A 14,927-nucleotide genomic window follows, 5' to 3' on the forward strand; every position below is an offset into this window, starting at 1 on the left:
CAAATATAACATATTTATATGTTTTTGGAATCAGGAAATGATGTAAAATAAGATGAACGTAAATGTGGATCGTTTTATATAAAAAAAAAAAAATTATTACAATTTTCAGATTTTTAATGGCCAAAGTCATTAATTAATTTTTAAGACACCAAGCTGAAATGCAATACCGAAGTCCGGCCTTCGTCGAAGATTGCTTTGCCAAAATTTCAATCAATTTAATTGAAAAATGAGGGTGTGACAGTGCCGCCTCAACTTTTACAAAAAGCCGGATATGACGTCATCAAAAGTATTTGTCGAAAAAAAGAAAACAAAACGTCCGGGGATATCATACCCAGGAACTCTCATGTCAAATTTCATAAAAATCGGTCAAGTAGTTTAGTCTGAATCGCTCTACACACACACACGCACAGACAGACAGACACACACACACACATACACCACGACCCTCGTTTCGATTCCCCCTCTATGTTAAAACATTTAGTCAGGTTTTGACTAGGTGAAATCGAAAGAAAAACTATTATTAACAAATGTTTAGCCTAATTTTTCACTTCATAGAATATCATAGCAGCAAAAACTCACCTTTTCTCAAGAACCTTGGGTGTTGATCACTGTCATGTCGTAACAAAATCACAGACTTCGGAAACATTCTCGAAATCTTTCTTCGCTGCTGGAAGCTGAACTATTTCTCTCTGTAACTGCGCATGCGTAGTCACCCGCACCTCTAAGTCACTACGCGCAAAATAGTTCTAATCTTTCTTCAAAACTCTGAACGTTATTTGCAAAACCGTTCACCATCGTAACTGAATTTTGAAGAAGCATGTCATATTGCGCAACTTTCAACTTAGTTTGCAGATGCAATTTTGAGAAAATAATACTTAAATAACATTTAGCTTAGCGATTTTCTATGCCCTTTCATGTCAAGATCGTGTTGAAGATGAATATGCAAATTCTAAAGTTCAAATTTAGGACTTGTTGCTGTTGCACGCGTGTGGAAACCTATGTTACGACAGTGATGGTAAACTTTCAAGAGATTAATTTCGTTTAAAAAAACAATTCTGTGGACAAAATAACATTTCAACTGTCAAGTACACTTAAACCAAACACACATAACAAGAATAGCAGTCCTTGGACATTCTAAACGATTCTTGTAGTGAGGTGCAAAACTAGTTGATGGTTCATGTCACAGATCAGACCTCCGTTTTTCACGCATCCAATCATTTCTTTCGCAAAACAACCTTCATAATAATCATGCAAAATACTCAGTTTTGTTTGTACTATTTCTTTATTCATTTTACTTCTCAAAAATACCAATATCATGATTTAAAATTCAGTATGTTTCAATTGTGGGCTAATTTGATTATGGCACACACAAAAGGTTCAGTTTCTGAGACGCACCCATGTCTGTTTTGTCCTAATTGTGAATATAAGTGCGCCTTATAGTTGTCACTTACTTCAGAAAGATCCCCCCCCCCCACGGGTTAGGGGGGAGAATTTACCCGATGCTCCCCAGCATGTCGTAAGAGGCGACTAACGGATTCTGTTTCTCCTTTTACCCTTGTTAAGTGTTTCTTGTATAGAATATAGTCAATGTTTGTAAAGATTTTAGTCAAGCAGTATGTAAGAAATGTTAAGTCCTTTGTACTGGAAACTTGCATTCTCCCAGTAAAGTAATATATTGTGCTACGTTGCAAGCCCCTGGAGAAAACTTTTGATTAGTGCTTTTGTGAACAAGAAACAATTGACAAGTGGCTCTATCCCATCTCCCCCCTTTCCCCGTCGCGATATAACCTTCGTGGTTGAAAACGACGTTAAACACCAAATAAAGAAAAGAAAAGAAAGAAAGTGTAGGTATCACCCCAATCTTGAGACATAACCCCACAGCCTTTGCTTGCCGACTTCTATGGACCAACCACTGCGTCTTGTTCTTAGGGTGCCCGAATTACCCCCCTTTACCCAACACGGCACCGTTAGAGGTGGACGCACACGCAGGCGACAACGAATTAGTGCTGGTGCGACAAGATCAAAAGGTTGAGCTTTCCTGACCTCCCGTCGACGGCGGCGAACAGAACAGCACGGAGAAGAGTTTTTGCCTAGGAGCATCCCCCAACTTCCCACCCACCCACATACCCAATACTGACCTGTCCGTGCCCGCAGGAGAACCTGTCAACACCTTGACATTCGGGAAAGTGGCAGAAGGACTCGTCGCTTGAGTCAGCACAGTCGTGGCGATGGTCACACACCAGGGTGTAAGGCACCCAGCTCAGGCCGTCCTCGCAGGGGAACATCGGGGGTTCAGGGACACCGGCAGCCAAAGGAGTTTTGCAGGAAGGAGTGGAAGTGACGTCGAACTGCCAACAATCGCTACGCATGTCACATGACAGGAAGTCGTGCGTCACATGATCTGAGGGGCATTTTCGGACTTTGACTTTGGCTTTCCTCCCCTTCCAGTTGTATGCGGTTTGCACACGTTTCGGCCTTGTCGGCGTTTTGGGGGACTTGGCAGGAAATTCGCAGACAACAGGTGCAGGATGCATAGGGTTATCACATTCTTGGGGTAAAGGTTCAAGGTAGAGAGTCATGCAGGACTGTCCTTGTTTCAATTGTGTAAGGAAGCTTGGGGGCTTATCCACGTTGTACAGGTGGGCAATTGTACCGTCAATCCATTGCCACGAGAGGAGGTACCTGTCACGCAAAGCAGCGAACACACAAAGAAGTTAATGTTTATTACTTTATTTTTTGTACTAAAGGAATGCTTGTCAGCTACCTGAGATTCTCTCTATCAGGGAAGACCCGGGGTAAGCACTAGTACTCGTAGCCCCCAACATGCTAAAGCATAACACAGCAGAAATTATATACAACACATGTATTGCGTTGAAATACAAGGGAGTTTCTCTCTGTCTCTCTCTGTATCTCTCTCTCACACACTCTATCTCTCTCTGTATCTCTCTCTCTCTTTCTCTTTCTCTTTCTCTCTCACACACACACACACACACACACACAAACACACACACACACACACACACACAGAGCTTAAATACGCCCAATACCGGAAGAAACAAATGGCCTCATACAGGTCTCCAAGCGGCTAAGGTATAGCTCAATTACGGCAAACTTTGGTTCAAATGTCAATCGTGTGCCGCCAATGGGTTAGCCTAGAGTTTGAGCTTCTTCTTCTTCTTCTTCTTCTTCTTTGTTCATGGGCTGAAACTCCCACGTCAACTCATGTTTTCGCATTCGTGGGTTTTTACGAGTATGACCATTTTTACCCCGCCATTCAGGCAGCAATACGTCGCTTTCAGGGGATATAGTTTGAGCAGACAACCATCTGGCAGAGGCGGACAGAGGGCGCTGCTTTAGGCCAAGTTATACCTGCGCAGTCGATGCTACATTACATGCTGCGATGGGGATTATGACGAGTACTTGGCCTGGTTTTTTTCACGCAACGTGTTGCTGGCTGTGAATTGCAATCACTTTTTTTATAGAACAAAAATCCGATTTATTTCAAAATGCTTGGTGGTAATGCTCAATTTAACTTCATTAAAAATAAAAAATAAATTATATTTTTTCGTATAGCGCACTATATAAGGGAGAGAACTTGCACATTTCAATGTCTACTCGAAATTAAGCTCCTCTGTTTAGATAGTTAGTTGTTGTTGCTTTTTGGGTCCAGCGGACCATATAGGCCAAATCAGGACTCCCTCCTCTGTTTTTTCTCGCTACAATAGCAATGACACCTGCGGCATTGACGCTGTGTGTGCGAACTCAGGTACACGTAGCACGCATGCATCATAACCACACTAATCTGCAGTGTGTCGTCTGTGCCGCTGACACTGTACAGGTCCGCGGCCTTGGGCCTTACTTATGTAGGTTGAACCTGTGGCGATAATGGTGAATTTGCGTGCCAGAACGTCTAATCTCCGCTTGTGTGAAAAGAATAGAAAACGAGAAGTGTTGGCAAGCAGACCCGAAGTTCGTAGTTAAGACAGTGTTTGCGGGAATTGCACGTTTCATGCTTTCTCTCCACGTTTTCAGCGAACCTTGTCAAGTCGATACGGTCATCAGCCTTACCTGACAACAGAACTGAAACAAAGAATCTTTTGTTATGTGATTCCCCTCGAAAGACCCATTTTTAAGGGATATTATTGATGTCACCGTTTGGGAGTTTTTGGCGAATTTGACGAAAGTAGAGAATGTGGGGAATCCACTGTACCTTTATCTAGACGCACGTGACAAGAGTTGATCGAAAACGCAACATAAGTTAAAGTATGGTAATTATAATGAAATCAAAGTGAGCAAATGCACTTCAGGGCGCTGCCTCTCTCGGGTTTTGGAAAGAGTTACAGTTCCACACATTTTCAGCATGTTGAATCGTTTCATTTTCACTTTGACTGCTAAGGCACACAGCTCTACGTCCTTACGACGACCATGCCGATCACTCCGATTTGAAAAAAGTTATCGAATTGGGGCATATCGCCGTCAAAATCCAGCACATGGCAAATACAAAAAAGCAACTACATCACGACTGTACTGCGCCACGACCCGGCTACGCTTGTTTTGTGCATTTCAAAATAAGCGTGGGGAGAGCGTGCAAGCTTCCCGACCTAGCAGATCCCACCCCGACCAAACCACGCTCATGGAGATCCTCCCACGTTTGGCCCACGATTGGCCACACTCTCGGACATTTTTCCACTGTAAAAGAAGCGGCGTTTATGTGTCACTGGGGTTTAACATCGCTCGCGGGAAAAAAGCTTTCACCCTTTGGAATCTCAAGATAAAATAGTTGAAAATATAACATTTTACGAGCTGCTTGTCTTCTTGAATTTGCTTTTTTTACATCTGGCCCTCGCTTAAAGAGGGACTTATCTACAACGGCTACATAATAAAGAGAGAGAGAGATGGGGGGGGGGGGGGGGAGAGAGAGCATGTCTCGAGGACACACACACACACACTCAGACGCCCCTTCCCGCCCCTTCCCCGTCGCGTTCCACATTTACATCCACCTACATTTCAGGGAGAAGGGGTGTGATCAAGCCGAGGTAAGCGCCAAAATACAGGATTGGTTCCATGAATGGGATCATCAGCTTGGTCCAGTTGGTCATAGTTTTCGGCATCGGCAGTGTACCCTGGTGCTCTGCGCACAGCGTCTTGGCCGAGTCAAAACTCCCCTGCCATTGCTGAGCAACAACGCTGTAGCAACGGCCGTCGGCATAGAAACGACCTTGATCGCAAAGGTCAAGGGAGGTCAGGGGACAGTCCTTTTCATCTTGACCATGCAGGCAGTCCGGGTGGTGGTCGCACGAAAAATGATGGGAGAAGTCCTAAAGACAAGGAAACAAGATGGGCCTGTGTGCGTGCGTGTGTATGTCAGTGTGTGTGCGTGTGTGTGTGTGTGTGTGTGTGTGTGTGTGTGTGTGTGTGTGTGTGTGTGTGCATGGTGTCTCTGACAGAGACAGAAAGAAAAAGTAAAGGCACGAACATTGATATTGTTCCAGAACAGTCTTCTGGAAGAATTATGGTACATGCACCTCCTTTCAGGGAAATCAGACCAGCATTAACATGTTTGGTTGATTTAAGATCGTAGAGTTTCTAATTGCCCACGAACCTTAAACATTGTTTTCTTTTGTTTTTCTTTCACCTTCTTCTACTTTTAGGCAAACATGAAATAGACCAGTCTCTCTCTCTCTCTCTCTCTCTCTCTCTCTCTCTCTCTCTCTCTCTCTCTTTCTCTCTCTCTCTTGTGTTTGTTATATTCATACCGCTTCTGTCTTAACTCTCCCCCTCCCAACCTCGACCCCCCCCCCAACCTCGACCCCCCCCCCCCTCGTCATAGTGGTATTCTCAATTACCTGGTAATTGTCGACGGAACAGTTCCACTTGTCTCGGCCCTCTGCTTTCTGGGGTTTCTTATTTTTGCGATGAAAAGTGAACAGAAATTTGAAGCGAGCGCGCGTTGAATACCCTATGGCAATTTGGCGAACTCTGATGAGCAGCGAAGACTGCGGGTAAACCTGATGCAAGGGGGCCGAGCAGAAGGTCGAGCTTCCCTCTACTATCCACGGCAAGTCAAAAGTGCCGCCGCCTAACACGCACTGTGTCTGGTGCAAGGCTTCCGAGAAGGTCACCATTATCACGTGCTGCGGTGGAACGTAGATGATGAACGAGTCGTAGGCTTCTTCTTTCTCGGGAAGTGGAAAGTAGCTGGGCCATTCTGCGTTCTGGGCATACCCTTCAGAAGGGAAGAAATACACTACACTCAGACCCTTGCGAGGTTATATAATAACAATAACCGAATAACAATAACAGCACTTTATTGTCCATTAAAATATAACATAAAAATGGAAAATTTTGTTCGGCACACCCTGCCTGCATGTAAACGATTATAACAACAATTGTATAGGAAACATAAAACATAGGTTCACGTATGTAATAACAAGCACGCCTATCATATTTCCTTTAACACTGACCTAAAGTGCTGTCCGTGTCATCTTTAAATTCAATAAATGTCACAATCAAATATAATATTGCACTATGTAAATTTACCCTCTCATATCACAGGAGTTGGGTTTCACAGCATAGCAATCACATCACGAATATCACAGATTAGGATTTGTAAACTGCAAAAAAACCTCACTCGAGCAATAATGTACACTGCTCATAGACGCAATCACACACACACACACACACACACACACACACACACACACACACACACACACACACACACACACACACACACACACACACACACACACACACACACACACCTTCACACATTTTCCCCCCTGCTGACCAGCCTCTACGTGATGCGAGAAGAATTTTAAAATGGTGACTGCGGAAGGAAGGAAGGACTTTTTATACTGGTTTTTGCGTGCCAAAGGGACCTTATAACGTTTACCTGAAGGAAGAATGTCAAAACAAGGGTTGAGAGGATGGATCAGATCACGGACAATTTTGATAGCTTTCCGCTTAATGGCAGCTTGGTAGAGACTGGTCAGCTGACGTTGAGGTTGCCATACAAGTTTGCTGGCCGTCGCAACAATGCGGTGCAGTTTAGCCTTGTTTTTGTTTTTTTACATTTATGCTACCATACCATGTCACAATGTTAAAATTAAGAATGCTTTCAATCAAACTGCGGTACACAAGTTCCATAACACTTTGATCGACATTAAACTATTTAAGCTTCCTGAGAAGAAAAAGTCGCTGCTGAGCTTTCTTATAGACAGCATGAACATGATCACCAAAAGTCAGCTTATTGTCAATTGAAACCCCAAGATATTTGAAGGTTTCCACAAGTTTAACTTCCTTGTCGCATATTCTCACTTTTTTTTGGACAACAACCATCACTCTTTCCTCCAAAAATCATTTCTTTGGTTTTGCCTACATTCAACTGCAAGAAACTGGACTTGAACCATTCATTCAGAAAATCAACTTGGGTAAAATACTTTGACAGTGTTTCTTCGTTCTTCAGACGCCCAACGAGGGCCATGTCGTCTGCATATTTAATAAGGGCTAGAACTGGATCATTTAGAAACATGTTGTTTGTGTAAATAAAAACAAGTACAGGAGAGAGAACACAACCTTGAGGGGCCCCGGTGTTTAAAACAATTTTGTCTGATAGCACAGAATGACCAAACAAACGAGTGCTGAGGCTGACGCGTTGTGACCGATCGCATAGGAACTCCCTGATCCAGAAAATCAAATTATTGTTCACGTCTAACTGGACTAATCTCTGGATAAGTATATGGGGCTGAATCGTGTTGAAAGCTGATGAAAAATCCATAAAAAGAACTCTAACAGTGTTCCCTGCTGTATCTAAATGGCTGACAATCAGGTTGTTCCATCAATTTGTTCCAAGCCCTAACACTCGCCCTATGCTATCCACACCAGAGATGTCAATAATTTTAACCTAGTGCTGGAGTTACAAGTTTGGGACTAGCTCGTGCACACGGCCCCATTAGCCCGAATTCCCACCGATTTCACACATGCACGCATGCACGCGCGCACGCACATACCCCCCCACACACACCCACACACGCACACACAAACACACACACATACACGCACGCATGCGCACATACACACACACACTCACACACAAACACACTCATAGACACACACACTCTCTCACACACACACACACACACACACACACACACACACACACACACACAGCATCACTATCACTAACTCATATCTACCCAGGCTTTTCCACGAGATAAGACCATCAATCCACATGGATACATACACCAAAGTGTCAGCCTACCTCTTTCCTGTGCAGAGGGACATTTGTTTATGAAATAATTTCGCAGATTGACGCTTGTCAATTTAAACAAGAGGCGAAGCCTTCAAGGCTCACGTAAGAAATCGACAAACAGTAACACAAACTCAATCACCCCGTCATACACACACACACACATACACACACACATACACACACACATACACACACACACTCACACACACACACACACACACACACACACACACACAGAGTAAGCATAGGTGAAACTGTGCAAGAAAGCGACACACTACAGGGCCGGACCCAGGGGGGGGGGGGTTCCAGGGGTTCCGGAACCCCACCCCTGGAAAAAGCATGTACCTTGCTTTGGGTGTTTGTTTGTTTTTTTGTTTTTTTTAAATAAATTTTGTGTGTCTCTAACAAATTTTATTCAATGTGAAATCCGATGAGAAAAAGGTACCCCCCCCCCCCCCCCCACCAAAACAATGCTGCTCTTAACCCTCAAAACAAGGCCCAGAATGCATGCACCAGATTGCACAGATTTTAACCGTTGTTCAAAAATTGTCCGGGGGAGCATGCCCCCGGACCCCCCTAGTTCGCGCGCCTGCTTTGCAAGCGCGCGCTTGTGGCTTCGCCACTTCACTGATTTGCCCCCCCAAAAAAGGAGGAACCCCCCCCTTACAACTCATTTGGTCCGGCCCTGCACTAGATCTAGATCTGTCTGTCTGCATGTACTTACAGGGACACGACTGCCAACCAGTCTCGGCCCGCTCAAAATAACAATGACCGAGACGCCTGACGTCTAACCGTCTTACGCCATAATGTGACGTCTTCAAATGACGAAATGTTAAAGTTTCTACCACAGACATACACACGCACAAACACACACGCACAAACGCACAGACAGACAAAGTTACGTGAGCCAAAAAAAATAATAACCATTTCGCGTAATCGGCAAAACGCTGCCTATTTCGTGAAATTGGCAGCGTTTTGCCGAAAATGCGGAAAGGTTTCTAAAATTTGCCCATTCTGCAAAAGCGACAGCCAGTCTGTTACTTTTTGTGTCACCAGGGGAGTTATGCATGAGTGACGTCTAAACGTTTAGGCGGCGTGCAAACAGCGAGTGCCGCCAACCGCGAGGTACACGGTATGCACGGGTGGCGACTACACGCTTGTACCATCGAAACTGGCGACTAAATTTAGACGTGCTCCGGAGGTCGTCTAAATGGTTTACACGCCGACTTCAGTGAACAGAATGGCCATTTTCATGGTTTTCTGTCATCAAAGTCGACGAATTTTTTCGCCGTAATCGTTTTTAGACAGAACCCAATAGTTGGAAGTGCTGGACTAAAAAAATTTTTGTTTGTTGCGAGATTCACTTCCCTTGTCATATTATTTTAGAACCAACACCGATAAGATTAGCGAAGACATCTTTGATTCGTTTCAGAGCAAAGTAGCACTGACCCATATTTCACTGGTGCCGTTTTTGACTCTCAGCTTTTACGCGACAGGCACCCTCTTGCTCGTTTCATCTTTTGCGCCTCCATTTCTCCACGCTCTCCGTCCCTGAATAGTCTAACTCCCCGTGCGAGGAAGCGGGAGGATGTTATCGAATGACCCTAGCGCATGCGCAAAGGAAGGAATTCCTCGTTATAAAAATAGATTGACTGGTGACCTTGCTTTACACGGCAACTTGAAAGTCGGCGGTCAAGTCGTCACCCGTGCATACCGACTGAGCGCCTGCGGTAGACGGCGACTTTCAAGTCATGACTTCGCTGAAGTCGGCGTGTACTTTCGACGTCACTCATACATAACACCCCAGAACATTGCATTAACATTGCTTTACCTCCCTACTATGTTTTGTATGGTCTATTTTGGTCTGTGTCGAGCATAACTCCGGAAATGCACGAAAACTACACTTCCTGCAATAACTTGCCATAACTTATCGATTATTGCGATATCTATCCATTGGAGTATATAGTCGTCTAAGTGTGATGATATCCCAGGCATTTGAGAACTTTAAAACCAACAAGAGGCGAAGCCTTCAAGGCTCACGTAAGAAATCAACAAACAGTAACACAAACTCAATCACTCCGTCACACATACACACACACAGTAAGCATAGGTGACACGGTGCAAGGGGGACACCCCGAAGCGTCCCGGTACCAAAGCGTCCCGGTACCGAAGCGTCCCGGTACCAAAGCGTCCCGGTACCGAAGCGTCCCACTATAACGCGTCACAGGACTTAGGCTTTTTTTTTTTAAACCTTGAGTGACCTTGATTTGACCTTGACTTGACTAACCATATTTTTTTTTTAAATTTAATATTGACCTTGATTTGACCTTGACTTCACTGATTTTTTTAATTTTGCACAGACCTTGATTTGCTTTCGGTAAAAAAAAACAAACTTTTTGTCCAACTTTTCCCCAACTTTACTTTAGATCTGTACTCACAACACACCAATTTGGAAATACTGTACCCGTGTGGACAAGTTCGGGGGAAAAGTCCGTAGGCTTCCGTTCACAAGAGGGATATGTCTGTTATCACACACGCTTTCTGGCTTCACTAAGCGTGAGCGTCGGAAAAAGTCTTTTCAGTTCTGCCTCCGACTTTTAAATTGTATCATTTGGGTTAATTTGGGTTTGTTTGGGTTCATTTGGGTAATAAAGAACGCTCGCGCTGGACCCGAGTACTCTTCAGACTGGCTCGCTCCCCCAGTATGAAAGTTTTTGTCTTGTGCACGTTTAAGACCAAGTGATTGCTCTGTGTGAATTACAGGCATTCCCTTTGCTATATAATACATTGGCATGCGAGCCGAGGATGTGCGTGGTGACTGGTACCGGGACGCTTCAGCACCGGGACGCTTCGGTACCGGGACGCTACGTGCCCCACTGCGCGGGAGCAACCCGAAGCGTCCCGGTACCAAAGCGTCCCGGTACCCCTGTGACGCGTTATAGTGGGACGCTACGGTACCGGGACGCTTCGGCACCGGGACGCTTCGGTACCGGGACGCTTCGGTACCGGGACGCTTCGTGATGTAACCGGTGCAAGAGTGCGAGACACTAGATCTAGATCTGTCTGTCTGTAGCCTACTTACGGGGACACCTGCCTGAGATGGCCAGATCGACACTGCGCTTTCGACAGCGCTGCGCTTCCTCGCGCAGACACTGGAAACACGCTGTGCAGATTAACCTGTAGGAAATCTCCTTTGGTATCTTCTTTATCTATTTTTCTGGAGCTACGAAACCGAACAATGTAAAATCGTCTTCTCCGAATCGGCGAACTGCAGCTCGGTGATAACTGTATCTATACCACAATCCTTCACGCGATCTGACCTAACCTTGACCCCTGACCTGGTCTACATACCACACACGACACAAACCAGTCACCTGTTTTTACCCCCCCCCCCCAAAAAAAAAAAAAAACCCACCACCCGTTTTCTTTGGATACACACTTTAACTACATACGTGCTGACGAAATATTGATCATTGCTTCAATACTTTGAAGCTGTTGCTTAAATAATAACCAGGGAAAATTAGTATTTCGGTGTTCAGTCAAATGTTAAAGTTTCTACCACAGACATACATACATACATACATACATACATACATACATACATACATACATACATACATACATACATACATACATACATACATACGCACGCACGCACGCACGCACGCACGCACAGACAGACAAAAGTTAGCATCGCATAGGCTACACTTACGTGAGCCAAAAAGTGGCTGCCGATTTCGCAAAATGGGCAAATTTTAGAAGCCTTTACGCGATTTCGGCAAAACGCTGCCGATTTCACGTAGGCCCCTATTGGGCAGCGTTTTGCCGATTACGCGAAATGGGCAAAAACGTTGCCCATTACGCGGAATCGGCAATTACGGGAATTCGGCACGACATATATATGTGTCCAAGAGAAGGGACGACCTCATCCCGTGTAAAAGCCTGATCAGATCTGAGACGGTGGGCAGAACTGTTTTCAAGCCAGTCATTAATTGGGCGAAGTCGACTACGAGAAGTAGGCCTATGTTTTGCGAATATGGCCACACGGAGCTCTAGCACTGAGTCTAAGGTAACAAATTTTTAAAAAAAAGACTTCGCGAAGTCTTCGAGAAGTCGACTTCGGGCTCAATTAAAGGACCGCCTTCATGGGAAGGATTTTGCCTTTGAAACCATACCCATACGATGTGACATGTATGTGACTTGCAGTCGCCGTTGATAGGGGTTGAGCCACTGTGCCGTAAAACGGATGCCATCCATGCGTGTTGCCGTTATGACCACCTCCATCACTTCCTCAGCTCCCCGCATCATGCGCCCGTATTTTCCATCCCAACAATTCTGCCAAGGAGTGACGTCGTCCGCGAAGACGTCATACCTCGTCACAGTCAGACAGTAGTTATCCGGCGGCAGTGGTATGAACTGAAACCGCAGTGTGCAAACTAAGGGGCAGCACCTACAGCTGGCGTCACTGGCAAGCGTGACGTTTACTGGCCAGACTCTGACGTTGCAGGTTTTGTTGAACAGAAGATAGTCCTTGACAAAGTTTGGATTAAACGGGACCACACGTGGAGAGTCCGGTGCAACGACAGGTTTGTCCTTGGTATTAGCAGCCACAGTCGCAGTGTCGGCTTGTCGGGCTGTGTTATCATAACCAGACAAAGTTGTTTTCGTGAAGTGTTCAGATGTTTCGTATGCCTGAGATGATGTAAGCCGGCAAAGGGGATGACGACATGCAAGAGTGTTGGTGACGTTGGTGTTTGTCTCGACAACACCACCGTCGGTTTTCAGCAGACTCTCAAACTCGGACTTACGAAGAGAACTGTTGGAATTTCTGTGTGCCAGAGAAGTCTTCAAGTGGCCCACACGGTCCTGCAGAGTGACCGGCGCTTGCTGGTCTGACGCGCTCGGGGTCTCACCGAAGAGTGTGGGTGGACGTTCGGATAGAGTGCTTTTGGAGACATGGACAGTTTGAGATGTAAACTGACCCCTGGCCAACAGAGCAGTAAGCTGGAAGACCCAGAAGATTAAAACGAGGACTAGTCCTTCACTCATCTTGTTCTTCTATTGCTACTTCACTCATAGTGTTCTTGTTCGAAGTGCTGGAGAATCTCACCAACTATCAAAAATCTGCAGAACATGATACAGCATGTTTTGAATAATACTTCCTATGGGGCCTCATATACGAATACAGTCAAACCTGTCTTTAACGACCACCTCGGGGACTTATCAAAAGAGTTCGTGATAGACTGGTGGTCACTATGCAAAAGGTGAATAGAACACACTCGTTGGAGATCGTTTGGGGTGGTCGTTGTAGGCAGGTAGTCGTTATCGAGAGGTGGTCGCCAGGGCAGGTTCGACTGTATTATTCGGCGCGTGTTCTCTCCCTTGCAGCTCTGTTCGCATTGATTAAAATCAGAGACGAAACACCTGACACAAAATGAGACCTGAGTTTTACCGAGTATTAAAGATACATTCCTTCTCGTGCGAAGTACCGTGTACACCTGACAATCTGAACCTGCACAGCTCTGTCCGGGATTTTATACGGGATGAGAGCGTCGATTCACATCAGAAATCGTCAGCCTGGCTGATCCCTCTGTAGAGCCGGAATATTTTGTTGAATTCATTTCACAGATTGACATAGGTGTCATTCAAAAAATCAATTCATGATACCTTCTTCTTCTTCTTCTGCGTTCGTGGGCTGAAACTCCCACGTACACTCGTGTTTTTTGCACGAGTGGAATTTTACGTGTATGACCGTTTTTTTACCCCGCCATTTAGGCAGCCATACGCCGTTTTCGGAGGAAGCATGCTGGGTATTTTCGTGTTTCTATAACCCACCGAACTCTGACATGGATTACAGGATCTTTTTCGTGCGCACTTGGTCTTGTGCTTGCGTGTACACACGGGGGGGGGGGGGGGGGGGGGGTGTTCGGACACCGAGGAGAGCCTCTGCACACAAAGTTGACTCTGAGAAATAAATCTCTCGTCGAACGTGGGGACGAACTCACGCTGACAGCGGCCAACTGGATACAAATCCAGCGCGCTACCGACTGAGCTACATCCCCGCCCTGACTGAGCTACATCCCCGCCCGTTCATGATACCAATTCCCGCTCTGCACAGAACGCAGCACGACCGGTAATCAACTCGAGAGAAAGGATCGGCACTCTATACTTGGCTTTACGGGGATGGCCAAATCGTCCGCCCGATCGCCAGGGGCGAGTAAGAAATCCGCCGGGCTAGTAGAAACCGCCTGGCAGCTCGCCCGGCTGGCCAGTGAAAATTCTGGTCAAATTCAAAATTGCTGGGTGTACTATCGAGTTTTAAAGCCATATTATCATATAAACACTGCAGATGCAGGAACTTCTGTCCTCTGCAAAATCATCGCCATGTTCTAGTGAAACAAAAACAAGGATCCTGTGCATGTCACCGCTGTTTTAATTGTGTCAAGAAATCTAACAGTAACACTCATAATTTGTTGTGTCGTATGTACCGGGGCAGCGACATTTCTGGCGGGCAAGTGACTTTCCTGAAGTTACTCGCCCGGCTTGCGAGTTAACATTTTGAGATTTGGCCCTCCCTGTTTTATGCTGTGAACCCTGGCTACACGGGGCGAGTTTCTGGAATAATAGATTAGAATGGTAACATCGACATATCAAAATAAACAAAACAAACAAA

Source organism: Littorina saxatilis, linkage group LG7 (assembly GCF_037325665.1).
Source record: "Littorina saxatilis isolate snail1 linkage group LG7, US_GU_Lsax_2.0, whole genome shotgun sequence".
NCBI classification, from domain to species: domain Eukaryota; kingdom Metazoa; phylum Mollusca; class Gastropoda; order Littorinimorpha; family Littorinidae; genus Littorina; species Littorina saxatilis.